At 35.1% G+C, this 21,829-nt stretch overlaps 1 protein-coding gene across 4 annotated transcripts in view; it reads left to right on the forward strand.

Annotated features, from left to right (window-relative positions):
• The window catches only part of LOC145984717 (uncharacterized), a 76,348-nt gene that overhangs the window by 6,887 nt on the left and 47,632 nt on the right, over nt 1–21,829 (forward strand). The window contains exon 1 of one of the 4 annotated variants that reach the window (XM_083118229.1): nt 14,793–14,866. The exons of 2 other annotated variants lie outside the window; for them this stretch is intronic. The gene's annotated coding sequence lies outside the window, so the exon portion shown is untranslated. Of the gene's footprint in view, nt 1–14,792; nt 14,867–15,986; nt 16,154–21,829 lie in introns of those variants that run through there. One more of the 4 variants, XM_083118228.1, reaches the window with a different exon arrangement.

Raw genomic sequence — 21,829 nt, forward strand, 5'->3', positions numbered from 1 at the left:
TTAAAGTTTAATAAATATATGTATGCGAAATACATATATTCTTTTTGAAACACGCTGTATATGCATAAAGGCACACACATGTACACGTAAATACATATTTGTTAATGTTTCATGGTGCAAGAATAGAAATATTTGACATGAGTAATATCAAATTCTTACATTGACATTAATACATTGTGATATGTATTTTTATTCGTGTGTGCTTCTAGATTCAAACTGTTCACATAGTAGATAGTCCTTTGCTGTGAATTTAAGAGCGTGCAGTGTTGATTGGTTAGTTATTGTTATGGGCAAATTATTCCAGGTTGAAACTGCATTTACCGAGAATGATGATTTGAAGGAGGTGGTACTGTAATGACATGTAAAAAGTTTGTTATGCCCTCGCGTGAAGTGTGAGTGTATTTGAGTGCCTATTTTAAGTTTTCTGAATAGATAATCTGGTTTACTTACTTTTAAAATTTTGTTTATGAAGGTGATATAGTGCAGATGCCTTCTTCTGTCCATTGTTAATATTTTGTGTTCAAATGAGGCAGGATATGTTCATATTTTCTTACGTTCAATGCAAATCGTATACAAGAATTTTGCATCACCTGAATTTTCCTTTTATCTCTGACTGGGACCCCAAGACCATAAACTACATCACAGTAATCAAAAGAGTGACCACAATAAGAGCTCAACGAGCTTCAGTTTAACTTTTTCTGTTAGATAATTTTGAGACCTATATAAATTTCTGAGAATGTACTGTAGAATGATTTTCTACACAGTCCATTGATGTGTTCTGTCCAAGTAAGAGAACTATCAATCAAACCCAGGTTTGGACGTCACATGGAGGATCTTGCTTTCGTGAAGAATAAGGACATAATTTTAACAGTTTTCTGCAATTAATTTTCCATACATATGCACTAACATTCGTGAATTACCGTCGGGACTAGAAGTTGAATTAGATAGTGGATGTTGCTATTTAATATTCGCAATTTATTTGCACGTACTTATAACTAATTTGCACGGGTTTTAATTAATTCGCATGTACTTAGAATTCATTTGCAAGTACTTAGAGTACTTTACATTTATGTATTTGCATGTTTATAACTTTTTATGAATATATAATTATTTATTTTATGAAAAATATGTATATAGAAGGTAATTAGAGGTACTAAACGCTATGCATATGGTTTTATATTCATTACTGCAAAGTATGTAATGTATAAATCGATAATATTAATGTTTATAATATTGAAAATAAGAGTTTATGGTTTATGAACCGCTATGAACGGTGGTAATGGTACAAAAGAAGACGGTCCCGGTACTCGAACCCGAGATATGCAACGTTAATAATTAGTACAATGTATATAATAATGTATGTTATTATTGTATGAAAGACGATGGTACGACACGCTAGACAGAATACTGTCTCCGAATCTCGACTCCGCTGTGAAGGTAGAGGAGAAAGGAATTTGGGGGAAGTGCGTTCAAGGTCAAATGACGTCACAACGTCAGAACAAACAAAGAACCCGATTGACCAATCAGAACCGGTTTTTTCAAGGTTAACCAGTACGGAAGAACAGGGAAAGCTATGCAATACTGTAGGGCAGGGGAGGGATTCAACCAGACAACAAAGGATGTCTGGAAATGCGTAGCAAGGGTCAAATCTCTGAAGCTATGCGTCGCTTGTAGAACCGGTTTCCGCCGCCAATTAATATTCCGCTCAGGTTTGCCTTCAAGGCACAGGACGCTTTAGCGCAGGGTTTTTTTATCTGTACTATGAAGAAGGGAGAGCTATTAGGGACGGGGCCTACAGTTTTCACCATTTGCTTTTATCACGGGGTAACGAACCTAGGACCCTTTGATTATTGATTTAGGTAGTAAATGTATGTTACTGTGTGCTATTTAACTTAATTTTGAGTTTATTTTTTACCAAACTTTGACTTTATGTCAAACATTTTCACAGCTTATCCTTATTTTTACAAAAATAACACTATTTGTACTATTCAGGCAACATTTTTTATTAAATTTTGGACTCGCAAAGATATTTTTACAACTTTTTAACTTATTATTTTACAATTTTATGTTAATTTTTTACCAAAATAACACTATTTGTACTATTCAGGCAACACTTTTATTAAATTTTGGACTCAAAGACATTTTTTCAACTTTTAACTTATTATTTTACAACTTTAAGTTAATTTTTTTACCAAAATAACACTATTTGTACTATTCAAGCAACATTTTTTATTAAATTTTGGACTCACAAAGACATTTTTTTCTACGTTTAACTTATTATTTTACAACTTTATATTAATTTTTTACCAAAATAACACTATTTGTACTAATCAGGCAACATTTTTTATTAAATTTTGGACTCACAAAGACATTTTTCAACTTTTAACTTATTATTTTACCACTTTATGCTAATTTTTACCAAAATAACACTATTTGTACTATTCAGGCAACATTTTTTATTAAATTTTGTATTTACAAAGAGATTTTTTCAACTTTTAATTTATTATTTACAAGTTTATGCCTATTTTTTTACTCAAATAACACAATTCTATCTGTTCAGGAAAGACTTTTAGTTACATTTTCGACACACAAAGTGTGTGTTCTCAACTTCTATTTGTTTATTTCACAAGTTTAGGCTTATTATTACCAAAATAACACAATTCAATCTGTTCAGGAAAGACTTTTAGTTATATTTTCGACACACAGAGTGTGTGATCTCAATTTCTATATGTTTATTTCACAAGTTTAGGCTTATTATTATCAAAATAATACAATTCAATCTGTTCAGGAAAGACTTTTAGTCGCATTTTCGACACACAGAGTGTGTGATCTCAACTTCTATCTGTTTATTTCACAAGTTTAGGCTTATTATTACCAAAATAATACAATTCAATCTGTTCAGGAAAAATTTTTAGTCGCATTTTCGACACACAAAGTGTGTGTTCTCAACTTCTATCTGTTTAGTTCACAAGTTTAGGCTTATTATTACTCAAATAACACAATTCTATCTGTTCAGGAAAGATTTTTAGTTACATTTTCGACACACAAAGTGTGTGTTCTCAACTTTTATTTGTTTATTTTACAAGTTTAGCCTAATATTTACTCAAATGACACTATTTATATTATTCAGGCACCATTTTTATTACATTTTGGACTCTCAAAGACACACACACACACACACACACACACACACACACAGAGAGAGAGAGAGAGAGAGAGAGAGAGAGATTTTTTCCAAGTTTACAGGATTATTCTCTAGTTTACTCAAATAACACAATTTAGATGTGTTTTGAATTATATTTTGGATGCAAAAGTATGTTTTGACAAGTTCTACCCTTTTATTTTACAAGTTTAGGCTTATTATTACTCAAATAACACAATTTAATCCAGTCAGGAAGGATTTGTTATTATATTTTGGATGCACAAAGAGAGGTTTTCAACTTTTTTATTGATTTTTTGCAGGGTATGTATTAATTTTTATTTATTTTGTTTTGTATCATATATACATTTACAAATTTTTAACTTAGAGTTTAGTGTTTATTTAATTTTTTCAAAAACACTAAAAAAGTACTTTTAGCTAAAATGTAAGCCACAGAATATATTATTATTATTATTATTAGGGTTTACTGATTTCCACTATGCTATTTTTGGTTCTGTATTTCTATATGTATTTATTTAGGGCAGGTTACGCCTGCCACGTAGGTAAGTTTGTTTATTTTAGAGTTTGCTGAGTATTTTGTTACTGCTATACTAGGTAAAAGTTTTCTAAATATACCAGATAGAGCTCTATATACTTTTGTTTTTGCTATTTTGGAGATGATGCGATCAGCACCACTCTCTATCTGCTTTTTATTTTATGTACCCAATATTATTTTGAGGCTTAGTGAATTCTAAAGCCTATTTATGCAGGAGAGAGGAGAGAGGACTTGAAAATTTTGATCTCAGACAACCCACAACTATTTGTCAGAGTATTTTAAAGGATATTTTATACTTATTATGTGCCACTAGAATATCAAAGCTTGCTTAATTTTTATGTCTGTAACGCATTTATTGTATTTCTAGCTAAGGCTTACTGGAGGAAATGTACACGAAATGTTTAACATTTCAACTATTTGCTTTTATACGAGGGCAATTTTTTAGTGTAACGAAAATTATGATGTGTCTATGAGGTCTGAAACCCCTTTACCGAGGGTCCATATTTGGACGCTTACTAATATTGTTTTTTCCCCTTACATATAACAATTTAACAATATAATTACAATACGAAGTTAACAGACGGCTTAGGGGCCTAGGTCCACTTTCCAAACTTTTTTACTATTCTAGAAGAATTATTTAGCTTTATAGCCTTTTTCAAGGTATTTTTGAAGTATTACTGGCTTCTTTGGGTGCATCAACACTTGGGTTATTTCCATTTGGTTTATTATACGAGGTTTATTTTTTACTCTAAGATCAATATATGTCTCCGAGGACTAAAATACATTTATTGAAGCTAAAAGCTTAGGCTGTAACTAGGGACTTAGCATGTATATCGACAATTTATAGGACAACACGAACCTTACAAAGGATTATAGGTGACGTAGGACCACACGCCAGAGCTTTGTTAATCTGCAAGAAGCAGTTGCAACTAATGCTATGAGGATATAATGTTAATTTTTCATTGTTTCACAAGGAGGCTATTTTTTACACAACCAACATTTGCTTTTTCAAGTAACTACATGTACCAGAAGCACACATGCCAACACTAACTAGATTTTGATTTATACTATCTCAGGTGCTAAATGTATCAAGAACACTGATTGTATATATTTTTGAGAATCCAACTATATCAGGATTTTTCTATGTAAGTATATTTTTATTGACTGGCTTATTTAACAGATCAAACAGAAAGACGGCAAAATTCACTAAATGTAGGTAATTGCATGAAAATAACTAGATCAAGGGGTGACCAACAGTGAGCTGAATGTATATATAGAGGGTTGCGCTCTATTATTCTCACCTTCGCTGGATTGGCGAAGGAACGCACTTGTGGGCGGTAGAACCTGAACGGGCTCCACCATGGCATCGGAGACTCGAAGCAGATGTTTTGGAGGATGAACCCAAGTAGGGTCATAGGCGCTACGACCAATTTGGTCATTGCTTTTTATATGAGGAACCAATTTGGCCCACTCCCAAAATTAACTTAGATTGCTTATAACTTATGAAATTTGAAGTCTGCACAAGATCCGATGACAAAATCTAAAATTGTAACAACCCTGCCAGGGACTTGAACCCTGGACAGATAGGTTAAAAGCCTAGCGCTATACAAACCTGCATTTTTAAAAAGTTAGTTATGTTAAGAAATATATTGAAACACCTGAGAACACTCTTGGTCTGGTTCGACAGAGAAGGAGACAACATTTCCAAATTTTTACAGACTGGGTGTATTTTTCCACTATAGAGGCCTTCACTATATGTAATTCGAAACGCTAAAATTCAGCTAGCTTCCAAAATTGAGGTAAAAATTGTGTTTGGCGAGATTAACAAGTTACAATTATATCCAGTTACGGACAAATAAAGCTAAAAGTCTAAGATTTGCTGTACTAGCCAAGTTTTAGTAACATTTTCTTCACTTTAGTACAAATATCAAAGAAATAGGTATATTTTATTTATAATTTGACAAAATGTACTAGTATTTAATTCACAAAGTTAGGTAAAAAACAGTATTTTTTAAAAATATTGTTACTGCCTTCAAATTTTATGTTATTTAGCCACTAACAACTGGTTTACACTGCTTGGCATTCTTTAAATAGGAAAGAAGAAATTATTTGTTTAGTATTTTTACTACTTTATATTTATTTAAGAAAACAATTCTACACTTTAACTTAATTTTAACAAATTGTTACTAATTTATATATCAAAGTTATGTTATTTAGAGTGCATAAAGGCGTATAAAGTTAATATTTGTACTTATCAGTTCAACTAACAATTATATTTTACACACAAAAGATACAGTTAAATTACTTGAATCAGAGAATAATATTTTACAGTAATTGATTCATTCAGCACTAGTCAGTACTTTTATGCATCAGAAAGTTTTCTTAATTTTCTATTACGCATGCTATTTTGGGCTATTCTTAAAATGTATTTCTAGGGCAAACTGGTTTAATTTTCTGCTTATAATGCAAAGTTGACAGTTTTCGCACAATGCATTGTACATTTGTTATATTCTCTACGTACAATCCAAATATTATGCTTATTTAATGTATAACTAACTAACTCTCTACCCTTCTTAAACCCGAAGTTTCATGACTGCAGCAACACATGCCTTTCATCTGTCCCTGTCCTGAGCAAGATCTATATACTCCTTTCCTTCCCCACCAATTTCCTTTAGGTCCATCTCTACATTATCCCTCCATCTTTGTTTTGGTCTTCCTATTGATCTTTTACCATCAGGTTTCCCAACAAGAATCCTGTATACTCTTCTTTCCTCTCCCATTCGTACCACATGATCTACACACCTAAGTCTTCTTGATTTAATCATTCTAATAATATCTGGACATGAATACAAATTATGTACTTCTAATTTATGTAACCTTCTCCACTCATTTGTCTCCTCATCTGTTTTAGGCCCAAATATTTTCCTAAGGATCTTGGCATGTGTGCTTCTGGTACATGTAGTTACTTGAAAAAGCAAATGTTGGTTGTGTAAAAAATAGCCTTCTTGTGAAACAATGAAAAATTAACATTATATCCTCATAGCATTAGTTGCAACTGCTTCTTGCAGATTAACAAAGCTCTGGCGTGTGGTCGTACGTCACCTATAATCCTTTGTAAGGTTCGTGTTGTCCTATAAATTGTCGATATACATGCTAAGTCCCTAGTTACAGCCTAAGCTTTTAGCTTCAATAAATGTATTTTAGTCCTCGGAGACATATATTGATCTTAGAGTAAAAAATAAACCTCGTATAATAAACCAAATGGAAATAACCCAAGTGTTGATGCACCCAAAGAAGCCAGTAATACTTCAAAAATACCTTGAAAAAGGCTATAAAGCTAAATAATTCTTCTAGAATAGTAAAAAAGTTTGGAAAGTGGACCTAAGCCCCTAAGCCGTCTGTTAACTTCGTATTGTAATTATATTGTTAAATTGTTATATGTAAGGGGAAAAAACAATATTAGTAAGCGTCCAAATATGGACCCTCGGTAAAGGGGTTTCAGACCTCATAGACACATCATAATTTTCGTTACACTAAAAAATTGCCCTCGTATAAAAGCAAATAGTTGAAATGTTAAACATTTCGTGTACATTTCCTCCAGTAAGCCTTAGCTAGAAATACAATAAATGCGTTACAGACATAAAAATTAAGCAAGCTTTGATATTCTAGTGGCACATAATAAGTATAAAATATCCTTTAAAATACTCTGACAAATAGTTGTGGGTTGTCTGAGATCAAAATTTTCAAGTCCTCTCTCCTCTCTCCTGCATAAATAGGCTCTAGAATTCACTAAGCCTCAAAATAATATTGGGTACATAAAATAAAAAGCAGATAGAGAGTGGTGCTGATCGCATCATCTCCAAAATAGCAAAAACAAAAGTATATAGAGCTCTATCTGGTATATTTAGAAAACTTTTACCTAGTATAGCAGTAACAAAATACTCAGCAAACTCTAAAATAAACAAACTTACCTACGTGGCAGGCGTAACCTGCCCTAAATAAATACATATAGAAATACAGAACCAAAAATAGCATAGTGGAAATCAGTAAACCCTAATAATAATAATAATAATATATTCTGTGGCTTACATTTTAGCTAAAAGTACTTTTTTAGTGTTTTTGAAAAAATTAAATAAACACTAAACTCTAAGTTAAAAATTTGTAAATGTATATATGATACAAAACAAAATAAATAAAAATTAATACATACCCTGCAAAAAATCAATAAAAAAGTTGAAAACCTCTCTTTGTGCATCCAAAATATAATAACAAATCCTTCCTGACTGGATTAAATTGTGTTATTTGAGTAATAATAAGCCTAAACTTGTAAAATAAAAGGGTAGAACTTGTCAAAACATACTTTTGCATCCAAAATATAATTCAAAACACATCTAAATTGTGTTATTTGAGTAAACTAGAGAATAATCCTGTAAACTTGGAAAAAATCTCTCTCTCTCTCTCTCTCTCTCTCTCTCTCTCTCTCTCTGTGTGTGTGTGTGTGTGTGTGTGTGTGTGTCTTTGAGAGTCCAAAATGTAATAAAAATGGTGCCTGAATAATATAAATAGTGTCATTTGAGTAAATATTAGGCTAAACTTGTAAAATAAACAAATAAAAGTTGAGAACACACACTTTGTGTGTCGAAAATGTAACTAAAAATCTTTCCTGAACAGATAGAATTGTGTTATTTGAGTAATAATAAGCCTAAACTTGTGAACTAAACAGATAGAAGTTGAGAACACACACTTTGTGTGTCGAAAATGCGACTAAAAATTTTTCCTGAACAGATTGAATTGTATTATTTTGGTAATAATAAGCCTAAACTTGTGAAATAAACAGATAGAAGTTGAGATCACACACTCTGTGTGTCGAAAATGCGACTAAAAGTCTTTCCTGAACAGATTGAATTGTATTATTTTGATAATAATAAGCCTAAACTTGTGAAATAAACATATAGAAATTGAGATCACACACTCTGTGTGTCGAAAATATAACTAAAAGTCTTTCCTGAACAGATTGAATTGTGTTATTTTGGTAATAATAAGCCTAAACTTGTGAAATAAACAGATAGAAGTTGAGAACACACACTTTGTGTGTCGAAAATGTAACTAAAAGTCTTTCCTGAACAGATAGAATTGTGTTATTTGAGTAAAAAAATAGGCATAAACTTGTAAATAATAAATTAAAAGTTGAAAAAATCTCTTTGTAAATACAAAATTTAATAAAAAATGTTGCCTGAATAGTACAAATAGTGTTATTTTGGTAAAAATTAACATAAAGTTGTAAAATAATAAGTTAAAAGTTGAAAAATGTCTTTGTGAGTCCAAAATTTAATAAAAAATGTTGCCTGATTAGTACAAATAGTGTTATTTTGGTAAAAAATTAATATAAAGTTGTAAAATAATAAGTTAAACGTAGAAAAAAATGTCTTTGTGAGTCCAAAATTTAATAAAAAATGTTGCTTGAATAGTACAAATAGTGTTATTTTGGTAAAAAATTAACTTAAAGTTGTAAAATAATAAGTTAAAAGTTGAAAAAATGTCTTTGAGTCCAAAATTTAATAAAAGTGTTGCCTGAATAGTACAAATAGTGTTATTTTGGTAAAAAATTAACATAAAATTGTAAAATAATAAGTTAAAAAGTTGTAAAAATATCTTTGCGAGTCCAAAATTTAATAAAATATGTTGCCTGAATAGTACAAATAGTGTTATTTTTGTAAAAATAAGGATAAGCTGTGAAAATGTTTGACATAAAGTCAAAGTTTGGTAAAAAATAAACTCAAAATTAAGTTAAATAGCACACAGTAACATACATTTACTACCTAAATCAATAATCAAAGGGTCCTAGGTTCGTTACCCCGTGATAAAAGCAAATGGTGAAAACTGTAGGCCCCGTCCCTAATAGCTCTCCCTTCTTCATAGTACAGATAAAAAAACCCTGCGCTAAAGCGTCCTGTGCCTTGAAGGCAAACCTGAGCGGAATATTAATTGGCGGCGGAAACCGGTTCTACAAGCGACGCATAGCTTCAGAGATTTGACCCTTGCTGCGCATTTCCAGACATCCTTTGTTGTCTGGTTGAATCCCTCCCCTGCCCTACAGTATTGCATAGCTTTCCCTGTTCTTGCGTACTGGTTAACTTGAAAAAACCGGTTCTGATTGGTCAATCGGGTTCTTTGTTTGTTCTGACGTTGTGACGTCATTTGACCTTGAACGCACTTCCCCCAAATTCCTTTCTCCTCTACCTTCACAGCGGAGTCGAGATTCGGAGACAGTATTCTGTCTAGCGTGTCGTACCATCGTCTTTCATACAATAATAACATACATTATTATATACATTGTACTAATTATTAACGTTGCATATCTCGGGTTCGAGTACCGGGACCGTCTTCTTTCGTACCTTACCAGCGTTCATAGCGGTTCATAAACCATAAACTCTTATTTTCAATATTATAAACATTAATATTATCGATTTATACATTACATACTTTGCAGTAATGAATATAAAACCATATGCATAGCGTTTAGTACCTCTAATTACCTTCTATATACATATTTTTCATAAAATAAATAATTATATATTCATAAAAAGTTATAAACATGCAAATACATAAATGTAAAGTACTCTAAGTACTTGCAAATGAATTCTAAGTACATGCGAATTAATTAAAACCCGTGCAAATTAGTTATAAGTACGTGCAAATAAATTGCGAATATTAAATAGCAACATCCACTAGCGCGTTCCGATACTACTGTCGGGATGCCTTAATTTGAATAAATACACCCTAGAACTGTGTTTTTTGAAAATTTGTGACAACTTCCAATCTCGTGACACAAAAATCCCTGAACGCGAAAAGCATCTGGCAGGTCTATCTATTCAACCTTGGTTCTGTGCAAATTCTAACCACGTATTTCAATGTCATGCAATCTGTCAAATAAGCCTAACTTCTTGATAAGGATTTGGCAACACTGTCACGAAATTTGACAGCGTCCCAATCGTGTTGAGGAACACTAATTTACGTGCAGGGAATGTACGTACGCTATGTACACACCCAAATTGTCTGCCGTGCCCAGTCTTTTTTTTTAATCGTGTTGCGGGGGAGCGGAGATAATTGGCGAGGTATCTTACAGAATAATAGTTGGTCCGTTTGGTTGCATGAGACCGACCAACTGTAGTGAAACTTGGAGTATAGCCAAAATTCGCAGCACCCATCCATCTGCACGTGTGTGGCGACTAATTAATTAATATACATTGCACGCACTGTTGCTGGTTAGTGGTTAAGCTTTCACGCGGAAAACTCCACGCAAAGCGTACCTGACACTTGTGTTCCTTGTACTTCAAACTCATGCGCAGCATTACTTAACATGTATACTTAACTCGTTGTTTACCGTAGCAGTGTTCCTATTCAGAAAATCTCACGAAGAGTTACGCATAATCTTGCCATATTCTTCACAGAAAGGTTGAAAGTAACGGTTTAAGTCCCATTTATGATCAGATGGACTAATCGGGACCGGCCCTACAGTTTTAATTGCCTCCACCGCGAATCGAACTCGGGACCCCTTTGAAATTCTTCACAATACATTATAATTGGACGCTACAATTATCTCTGCGGTAGGAATATCGAATATGTCAACAAACCAAACATTACTACATGAAGAAGACGACATCAGGAAGTAAAAAGCAATTTTCACTCCCAATTTTAATAAAAAGCAGCGGCCATGTTTTATTACCAACTCAACTTAATTTCTATGGAAAAATTCACCATACAGTTTAAAGTGATAGAAAGTAATATCTAATTTGTGAAGAAAGATAATTCATTACGAGTTTATTTTGTTTTGTCATAACCTCCATTTTTCCGGATTTTTTATAAGTGTTTTTAATCTTGCACACTCATGGACACTCTTGGGCAATGAGATATTGTGGAAAATTATAGAATCGAATTTAGTACAGGTTTTATATATATATATATATATATATAATACACAATCGATGTCACAGGAAAGGGGTAAACGTGCAAGACAGTCACCTTCATTGTATTTAATCATCATTCGTCCTCATCGTTGCAGATAATCTAAAGAGGTAAAAAAGCGACGCTAAATAACATAATAAATTAACAATATCCAGCTTTTCGTCCAACTTCAACTTTCGATAAACATGTAACGCTATGGCGTCGGGAGGAGGATCGAACAAATCCATCGATTCCATCCCCCTTGGAAATTTACATTGTTAGTTTCAAGTTACAAGAGAGAAAAAAAGCATGTTATTTTTATAGTTAATAACAGAAATGAAATTCATTTAGTATTAGATTAGAACAGAATAGCCAAAGTCAAAAAGTGTGTTAGATCTAGAAAAAATTGAGTGTCAACTGTAGAACCCATTTGCCATAACTTTTAAAGCTTTTTCTTGAACGAGATCTATAAAAGTTAATAACATAATAGAATAATACTAATTATATGAAATTTCCACTCACTAGCAATAAAAATGGGACACCTAGATACTGAAATACACACTTCCTTGTGTGTGGCTTAACTCTTCGCCGGTGGTACAAGTTACCATTGAAATTTTTTTCTATTAAAATCCACGTATCGCCGTAGTGTTAGGCAACACACATAACGCCTTGCAGGGAAACGCATATTTTAAGATGTAAGTGTCCCATTTTTTTTAGCGGTGACTGTACAAAATAAATGAAATCTCTTGACTTTTTTTAAGTCATGTTGTGGATCGAATTGAAACCTCCCCAAGGATATAATAATAATAATTATAATAATAATTCTTTATAAAATAATAATTTATATTGTTCCTATTATTTCTACCACAAAAGTTTTATCAAAGACCTGATTCCCCAACAAAATTTTCCGAAGACATCCAACGTATTTCTGTTTTATATCTCTCTTCCATTTCCGACATGTCTATACTTTAGGTTCACGTGGTCACTTAAAGTTGTTAATATTGATCGTGTGTTGTTATGTTGCGTGAGTTGTCGCACAAAAAGAAAACGGGGGGAAATGAGTGAGTGCACGATTTGAGCACCTGCGTGTCGCAAGTTTAATGCCCGAAAGGTCACTTCCCGCAGTAGCCAACCAAAACGGAAGATAAAATCGTCGCAATGAGGCATAGATGTCGCGGCACGAGCTTTAAAAATAATTAGAGGTTAAAAACTACATTTAACGTAATGACTTCCTGGTTGAGTGTAGAAAATTCATCGAAATTCAATTCGAAATTCCGAAACTTTGAATTAATGATTAGCAACTCTTGGTATTTGCTTGTTTGATTTTTAAGTTGACTTTATGTATATATCAGAACTCTATCTAGAGTTTAGAGTGGGATCCGAACCATTATGTGCCTCCACCTATTATCGAACCCATGACCTCTTGATTACAAGGCGACCGTGATATTTGCATTTACTTAGTAGCTGGAATCTTGTGCAGTCACGGACACTTCTGGTTTGTAAGGATGCAATTGACTTTCAATAGAATCTTTACAACCAAGAAGTGTCCATGAATGTACAGTTATACCGCGTGTTTTATGTTTCACTCTTTGTACACACGGTTCGAAGCTCTTTCATCTTCATTGATAAGCCAACTTCCGTGGCGGAGTGGTTAGCACAGCGCGGGTTTGAATACAGGCCTGGGAATGGGTGTTCGTGTGCAATTATGAATTAAAACTGCAATGAAACGTGGATGTTCTGAATTTGGCATGCGAAGTAGCCTAGTTTCCTGGCCTTACTTAACTCCACGATAATCCTTTCACCTTAGCATCCAGAGAAGACACGTAGTTGGAAACTGAGTTGTCAAATTTAGCTCTCACGTTACAAATTTTGAAGTTAACAATTTAAGTGTCGTAAAGAAACTGTTGATAACGTTACTTCTATTGCAAAAAAGAACTCTTACAGCTACTTACTTACTTTTAAAAGTACTCCCTCTGTCCCATAATTATATTCCGGTATGCCAAAATGGTAGTACAGAAATGACAGACGAAGAGGCAGATGGAAAGCACAATTTGTACTGATCCTTGAGTAGTAAAGTTGTATGATTCATTCCCTTGTTTCATGTTCTTCTTCTGTATACACCAATGTCACAGTTTGAATATAGGCCAATTATTATGAGACAACAAACAAAGGTGTACCGGACAATAATTATGGGACAGAGGGAGTAGCTAGTAACAGTGAGAATTCCTCAAAAAAGTAACTGGAGTGTGATGCATGGCCCTTTGCGAAGACACTCAAAATGTCAACCTCACTCCAACGTTGTACACCCTGGCTGCATTTTGCAGACTAGCGAGGCTCTGGCGTCTCCAGCATAATCCTCCGTGAGGCTTGTGTTGTGTGCTGTCATTGTGTGATTGTGATTATCCCTTCATCCCTCTCATCTCATCTTATCATCTTTCATCCTTATCTTCCCGATTAGCCAAAAGTGGCAGAAAAAGGAAGTAAAATAAACTAAATCAATCGAAATAAAAAAAAGTAACTGTTACTTGTAACTGCGTCACAAGAAACTAGTTACTGGCATTAACTCTAAAACGATTTTCTGCTTGTTGCTAGTTACGATTTTGGCATTAAGATTAGACAATGAGCTGAAACATACTTTAGGGTGATATTGATTAAATCTCCATATCCATTATTACTTAATGCATTCCAAGCGTGTGCCTACACAAAACGAAGAGTAATAAACAAAGGGAAATTTCTTGTAGTCTATAATAACACAGCACGGATTAACGTGTCTGGTTGGAAGATGTAACTCGTCAATACTCAACGTTATTGCAACCATTGCGATTGATAGCCTTTTATCCATAATTACAAAGCGGGGACGCATTGTTAATTTTGTGTCTGTGTTCGTGGATATATGTGTGTGCACGTGGAGGAATTTCGATTCCCTGGGAGCACAGAATTGATCCGTTATTCATGCAATTGGGTTAATAATCTGAATATACGTGTAGTTATAACTCGACAGTTGCGTAGTGTAACCAGCAAGTTCATAATGTGTAGAATCATTACTTTGAACTGCAATTTCTCACTGTGCTCTGAGTAAATATATTGATGGTATCGGAATCAGTGATAAATCATTGCTGTATGTTCTAGAAAGAAATGAAATTCATGAGAGTGTGAATGTGCTTAAAGTTTAAGGAATTGTATAATAGTAATCTTAGGGAAACCGTGGATTCACATTTTAGTCTAAGGTAAGCTTTAACAATTTTAAGTGTTAATGTAAACAAAAAAATGGTTTATTTAATGCATGCACACAGAGAGATCATCTATAACATAATTCGAGATGCAACAGCTTCACAAACACATAATAAGCTGTAACTACATGGGTTTGATTGATTCAATTAAACTATTTTACGTCGCTTTTCTACCCATTTTCGTTAATCGCGAAGGTGAGGATGAATGATTATATGATGGAATTGATGAATGGACACTCACAAAGAACATCCCATGTCCAGAGAGGGAAATCGAAACCGGGACAGCTGACGTCGTAACGCGCTGTGCTAACCACTCTGCCACGTGGGTTGGCATAGTGATCTGGTAGTCCTAAGAGGGGCGTACGTATATTCTCCATCGACTGGTGTGCCTCTTCGCCGCCTTCCCCCCTCCAACACCTAAAACTAAATAGAGAAATTCCTTGTATGAGAACCAGATGAATATAAGATTATCTCTCCAGAAAATATTTCGTCATTCATCTTTACCGACATCGTTACTACCTTATGTATTTGTAACCGTATGGGGAAAGTTATGGTAAATGTGCTAAAGGTATTATACAAACGCCAATGTAGTGGCGATCACAGTGCATTCACGCTGCTAATGAATGCTTAGCGCCGTACACGCACGAATCTTAAGGAGCGGGAAAATCAAGGAGTGGCACCTCGAACATCAAAGCATGTCTTGAAGGCAAGGTGTAATTATGAGTTTGCCTTCCACCGCTGCAAGTTGTTTGCGAAAGAAAGCATTAGAAAACATCACGGATGAAGCCTGCAGGATGATTGATTTGCATAAAGGAAGCAAGAGAAAAAAAAAGTACAAGCCAAAGAAACAGGAAATGGCGGGAAAGACCAAGCTTGTGCAAGGGCTATCGCTCTGACTAAACCACTATGCAAGGAAATATAATTTCTAGGAACTTTACATGATCAACCGAGATTGCGGTTCCTGTTCTCTAAATTCTGAATAATCCACATCCTTGTGTCCTTCAGTCCTCGCGGTTATCCCCTCTGCCCCTCCCTCCCATTGCACAGGCACCCAAAAGTGCAACTCCCCCTCCAACGCTTCGAAGTAGCCACTCTCCGTAAACCTTTCAGGCAACAGGATTACGTCATTGCAATGCTTTGCGGCTGTATTATGTGAGCTATTGAAGATTTTTGTCTTGTATGTTTAGTGTAGGCGATGGGTTGACAATTTGTACATGAGCGTGTGGGTGCCTGAATTTCAAGATTTAGAAGCAAATAATTGATTTTTTCACGCCAACGTACCTGGTAAGTGAGTCTCAATTGTACTTGAGTAGAGGTTTACATATACTAAGTATTATATTACTTAGGTCAAATGTGTTTCAGTGTCATTCATGTTGAAGCATTATTCGAAATTTTGCTGTTTGGAAAAGGTGCAATTAGTATTAATGGTTCTATGATCTTAATGTTAAACTAAAAGTCATTGTTTACATACGTAACTACAACTTAATCACTGTACAGTTGTAAATATTACTGTATATTAATTTTGTCTGTATAAGTGACTTGAATTCTCTCATATAAATAATAGGCTTACTTTTGAAAGCACTAGTTCTAATAGGCCAACAATATGAAGGTACAATATTTGAACTGGGTAACATACTTTTGTCACGACTAAATTTGAAAGGAGTACTTGGCCTTTCATCTTGGTATTGTATCAGCTCTTTGGTAATTGTAGTAGAAAAACACCTACTTCATCAGGATTTGTCTGAATACTAAATTATCACTTTACATTACTTCAAAGATTGGTCGGATTGTCACTTTGTGTCGATTACTGAAGTAGTTTAAGATAAGAACAATATTCCCATTTCCAAGAACGACAATATTAGAGCAATGAAAACGCTCACAGAAGACTGCAATGTTGCCAAGCATAAAAGGCCAATTCGATTATCCGCAATGTTTCTCAACATTTGCTGTCTACGGTAAATAATGTATGAAGGCAACGGTGCCATCATTTGATGCCTTATAAAGGTTTTTGTGACGCAACTGTAATATTAAAGACTGAAATTCTAGGCTCTGGAATTTACAGAGCACCAAGTAGCGTAGGGGTGGACAGAAATCCTACAAATCTAATCTTACGTTCACTGACCAGCACCGCAAGTTTTTTTAACAACTATTTAGGTTAATCGTAAGTCGTAACAGTGTTGATGAATGATGAACACCGCTACAGTGTTTTCTTAATCTCAGCTTAGGCTTACTTAATAATAAAGGTTTGGCAACACTGTCACCAAATTTGACAGCTCCCGAATTAACACTTTTCATGGATTCAAAACATTGCTAGTACTAAAAATAATCTTAACGCTTGTAATATAATAATCTGAGCTTCGCTTCCAGGCGAAGTCTTAAGTTTGTCGGAAGCAATGTAAAACGGAAAATCTCTCTTAAAGAGAGAAAAAAATTATCAAACTATAGAAAGAAGCTAAACAAAAATTTTCCTTTTTCGCTTGCAGAACCGTGGAGGATAAGGGAGGCGGTCAGCAAAATCTATTCTCACTATAGTGGTTACATTGTTCTGCATATGGAATTTATAAAAAAAGATAAACAAATAAATGAATTGACACACGTTCAAAGGGATATTTTCATGTATACGATCGTGAATTATGATACTCTAACGATAATTGTGTACTGCTTCAAAGACATTGACAAATATTAATGAAATAACTATTTATATTTGAGGAAATTCAGGACATACTAATTTTACCCCTTTTCCCACTCGAGTTCAATGCAAGGAAACCTCCGCAAATATAGAATGAAAAGTTTTCATCATGTGCAATTCTCCATTAAATGTTTTCGCCGAGTCGTATTACCTTCGATTTCTTTGTTACGAACAAGTATTGTTTGCACATTACATGTAGGAGGAGAGTTGCATCTACATTTCGCATTGGTCAGCTCCTTCTACTTACTTTCAGGAGCGAAAGCTTGTAGGGTAGTGTTTACCGTTCAGGACTGTCAATCTCATGGTCGTAGGTTCAAACCCTTCCGGTGGCAGAAAATTTTCGTAAGTTTTAGACCTATCCCATTGTGTTCATTGTCCACGCCATGTGAAACGGAATGATTCAGTTTGAAATTAACGATGGGGGGAGGAGAAATATTAAATTACAAAATCTCCATTTCAACGAACCGAGAAGTGGACAAAAATGGGATAGGATAATTCTTATAAATATTAAAATTACATTCTTGTTTTTAGTGGTATAATCGCAGGTAAAATCAAAGATCTTGCATGGAAGATTTTATCTTGCTCTGAACTAAGCCAAAAGGCATTTCGCACCGATCTAATACATTCTCCAATACATTTCAAAATGTTATTGAATGTTTCATGTCGATAATTTGACCAATGCATCAATTCTTGACGCTGAGACGACATTTTCTGCAACTACCTCTTCTCTTCAGTCCCTTCTGTTCTTCTCTTCTCCTTCTCCTTCCCTCCTTCTGCTCTGCTTTTATCTCATATCGCCTTCCCTACTTTACTCGCTTCTTATCTCTATCCCACTCATCTCCACTCCTCGTATCTCCTTTCCTGTCTTAGATTTCCGACTCCACTGCAATCGTCTTTTCCTTCTTCTCTTTTCTCTCCTTTACTCTACTCTCCACTCCCCTCTTCTCGTCTCCTCTTCTCTCATCTCGTTTTCCTTCTCTTTTCTCTTCTTTCCTCCATTTTCCTCATCTCTCCTAGAATCTTCTTCCATTCTCCTCACGACATCTCCTCTCCTCGTCTATCCTTTCTTTCTTCTCTCCTCTACTTTTCCTCTTCTCCTTTCGCTTTCTCTTTCTCCTCTTCTTTGTCACCTTTCGTTTTCTATCACCTCTTTTCCTTTCTGTAGACTCATCAGCAATGAAATACTAGAAAACCTATTTTTTTTCTTTGAGAAAGAATTTTGTCACTTGCGATATAATAGTGATATTTTTAATAATTTCATACGATAATACTTGTTTTTATTTCTTTCGCGTATTTTATAAATATCTATTGTGCATGTGGCAACCCTGAAATTGAGCTTAACTGTACACGCAACCCACCAACGCTTTGTGTAAATTGGGTTGCCTAGTTTAAAATGTCGTTGTCCTAAAACTTTTGAGAGACACTGTACAGTAAAAATGTGTTTTATTATTGATTTACCGTTTTCCTCCCATGGGAAAGTGAAAATGTGCAAGAGTCAATATACAGCTAGAAGCTAGTTATTTTTTTTTTAACTTGCACGCACATAGACAGTACATGTAATTAGTTCTAGTTATGTGAAAATGCAGTCAAGGTGCACTCGAAGTTTTACTGGTTTCAGTTCTGAGTTTGGGACGTGGTAATAGTTAAAGTATTTTGGTGAAAACATTACACTGTTGTTGACTGTGTTTTCCTTCCTTTCTTGACTCTAATGGTCATTGTACAGAGTTTTATTTGATTGAAACAGTCCGTTGCATCTGGCTAAGAAATGCGAAATGTACCAAATGAAGTGAAGGGATTAAGGGCGAAACAGATTAGGTGTTAATGAAATAAACGCGAGGGAACAACTGCGAATGTGCTCTCGAACGAAGTTTCATTACAGGACCGTGCCTTGTTTACTAAATCAGCGAGACGAACATCTCTACAAGACTCCAGAAGTAAACGAACATTCCTTTATTCCTTTTCTATTTCTCATGACCCTGCCAGACCAGTTAATCGAAGTGTAAATATCGAATATCAAAGTGTTCTTATTTCGCAGGGGCAAGCCCCCTTTGCTTGTATACACGTACCTCTCGCACCAGGGGTGCCCACAGGGGGGATTATGGCGCAGGTTGCGCCATCGAGATTTTTTTGGGGGGATTTTTCCCCTTCAAATAATATAAAATTCAACATTTATATATTTTTCCAAAATATATGTAAAGATTTTACACCTTAAATGTACCATATTTAATCCATTAGAAGAAGAAAAGAAAGTGTGTAAGGGTATTATCGAAGGTGGGTTGGTGGGGGGGAGATATATCCAACTTTTACATATTAGGCCTTAATTGACATGTGGGTTCTGCGGGGGATTCTGAATTAAATTTTGGGGGTGACAGTATCCAACTCTAGGTCTTACATTATGGCGGGTATTTTAGTTATAGGGGGATTGAGCATTAAATTGAGGGGCTATCCAATTCTTGAGTATTTCTATTGTCTTAGACTGTTGCGGAAATTCTAGTGTGGAGACTGAGAATTATTATTTTTTTGGAGGAGATAATATCCACTCTTCAATATAAACAGTAAGTCTAAAATTGATTGAGTATTAAATTTAAGGGGAGAGATAGAAAGCTCTTGATAAAGTGTTAAATCTTAGATTGTCAAGGGATTTCTGTAGTGGAGAGAGAGTTCAAACATTACATTTTGGAGACTGTATTTAGCGATATGGTATCCACATGTTTTCGACCGGGAACATGCCAAAGGAGAATCTGGAAAAGACTAAGAATGTATTGACATCATATTAAATTAATATTCTTGAAAGCCTGCAAAGAAATGGATGTAAAAATGTTATTGCTCGCTTCGCTCGCACTGATGTGTTTGGCGCTTTAATAAGGTGAATGTGAAGTTTTTAAACCATAGCTGCATTACAAGACAGGCGATATTCTCGATTATGATGAACGATTTTAGGGGTGGTCTTGAGTGATGGCCCCCTGTTTAGGGAGGAGGGGCAGATCAAGTATAGTGTTTAAAGCTAAGGAAAAATTTACTTTCGGTAGACACGCTGTCGTAATTAAATTGCGCGGATTGCGATATGGTTTGAGGGCGCGAATGATATGATTTAGAGGAGGGATGCATGACATGATTTGGGGGGGATTCGCCATTGGCCTTGGGGGGGATTCGACATTGGCCTTGGGGGGTGGGAATGGGCACTCCTGTCTCGCACAGGCGAGTAGCTTTAGGCTGGTATAGCTAGAGTTCGATCCCAAAAACCCTGTATAAGGTATTTTATACGCTATCTACCTTTAGTTCATCTGCTGAAGTTTTCTGGAGATGTACCTGTAGAAAAAGAAATAGAAATTATCCAGCAACATTCAGAAGAAAAATATGCATGATATGCAGACAAATAACCGTAAATGATCATTTATTAAATTAATTGGGGGTGGACGGATGAATTTTAGGTGGATACTCACCCTTGATACCATCCCTGCCTTTTTCCGTAAGTGAGGAAAAGCCATTATGAATCATAATTTATGATCGTCCAGGGCACGGTTCAACCCAGCACAGACCGCGAGCTCTCGGTTCGGTTCGGCCCACTTCGGTTCAACTCGGCAGGTGAGGGTAACGGCTGAATGCCTACCCGAGAATTAAAACTGGTCGTGGAGTCCCGAACCACCTTGACCACATTGCAGATTTTTCTTTTACTGTACATATTCGTGTGCTGCTGTGTGAGAAAATTAGCAGTGAAGCAGTAGTTTTCAAATAAGCCCATTCTCTCCTTTTCACCCAGTATCTGTGTGTTTTCCATGCCGCTCTTCTCGGCACAAGTTACAACTAAAAGCTCTCCACTGAAGGCTTAACGTTTTGTTCGGGACTGGACCTACAGTTTAAAGTGGGATCCGAACCACAGTGTGCCTATACTGGGTATCAAACTCGGGGCCCCTTGATTATTATAAGCCAACGACGTTACCACTATGCCATCAGGGAGACCAGAACTCTCGATTGCAACTTGTGGCTTTGCCTTGTGGGTACTTCATTCTAGAGTTTATGCTCAAGACTATGAACCCGTTGCTTACGAAACAGGAAAGTTCATGAAAACAATTGAATATGCATGCCACCAGAGGTCGTGCAATGTGATACCTACAGGGGGAGGGAACAGAGCCCTTTTTATCGAAGTGGATGTTAAACATGTCAGGGACCTCGTTCACATCCGACACAGAAGGTGGTCTGTTTTGCATCACTCAGTGACTTTGTTCGATTGAATTACGACATTAGGATTTTACAACGTCTGCGCATATTGA

This window comes from Lepisma saccharinum, chromosome 1 (genome assembly GCF_977018435.1).
Source record: "Lepisma saccharinum chromosome 1, izLepSacc3.1, whole genome shotgun sequence".
Classification (NCBI taxonomy): Eukaryota; Metazoa; Arthropoda; class Insecta; order Zygentoma; family Lepismatidae; genus Lepisma; species Lepisma saccharinum.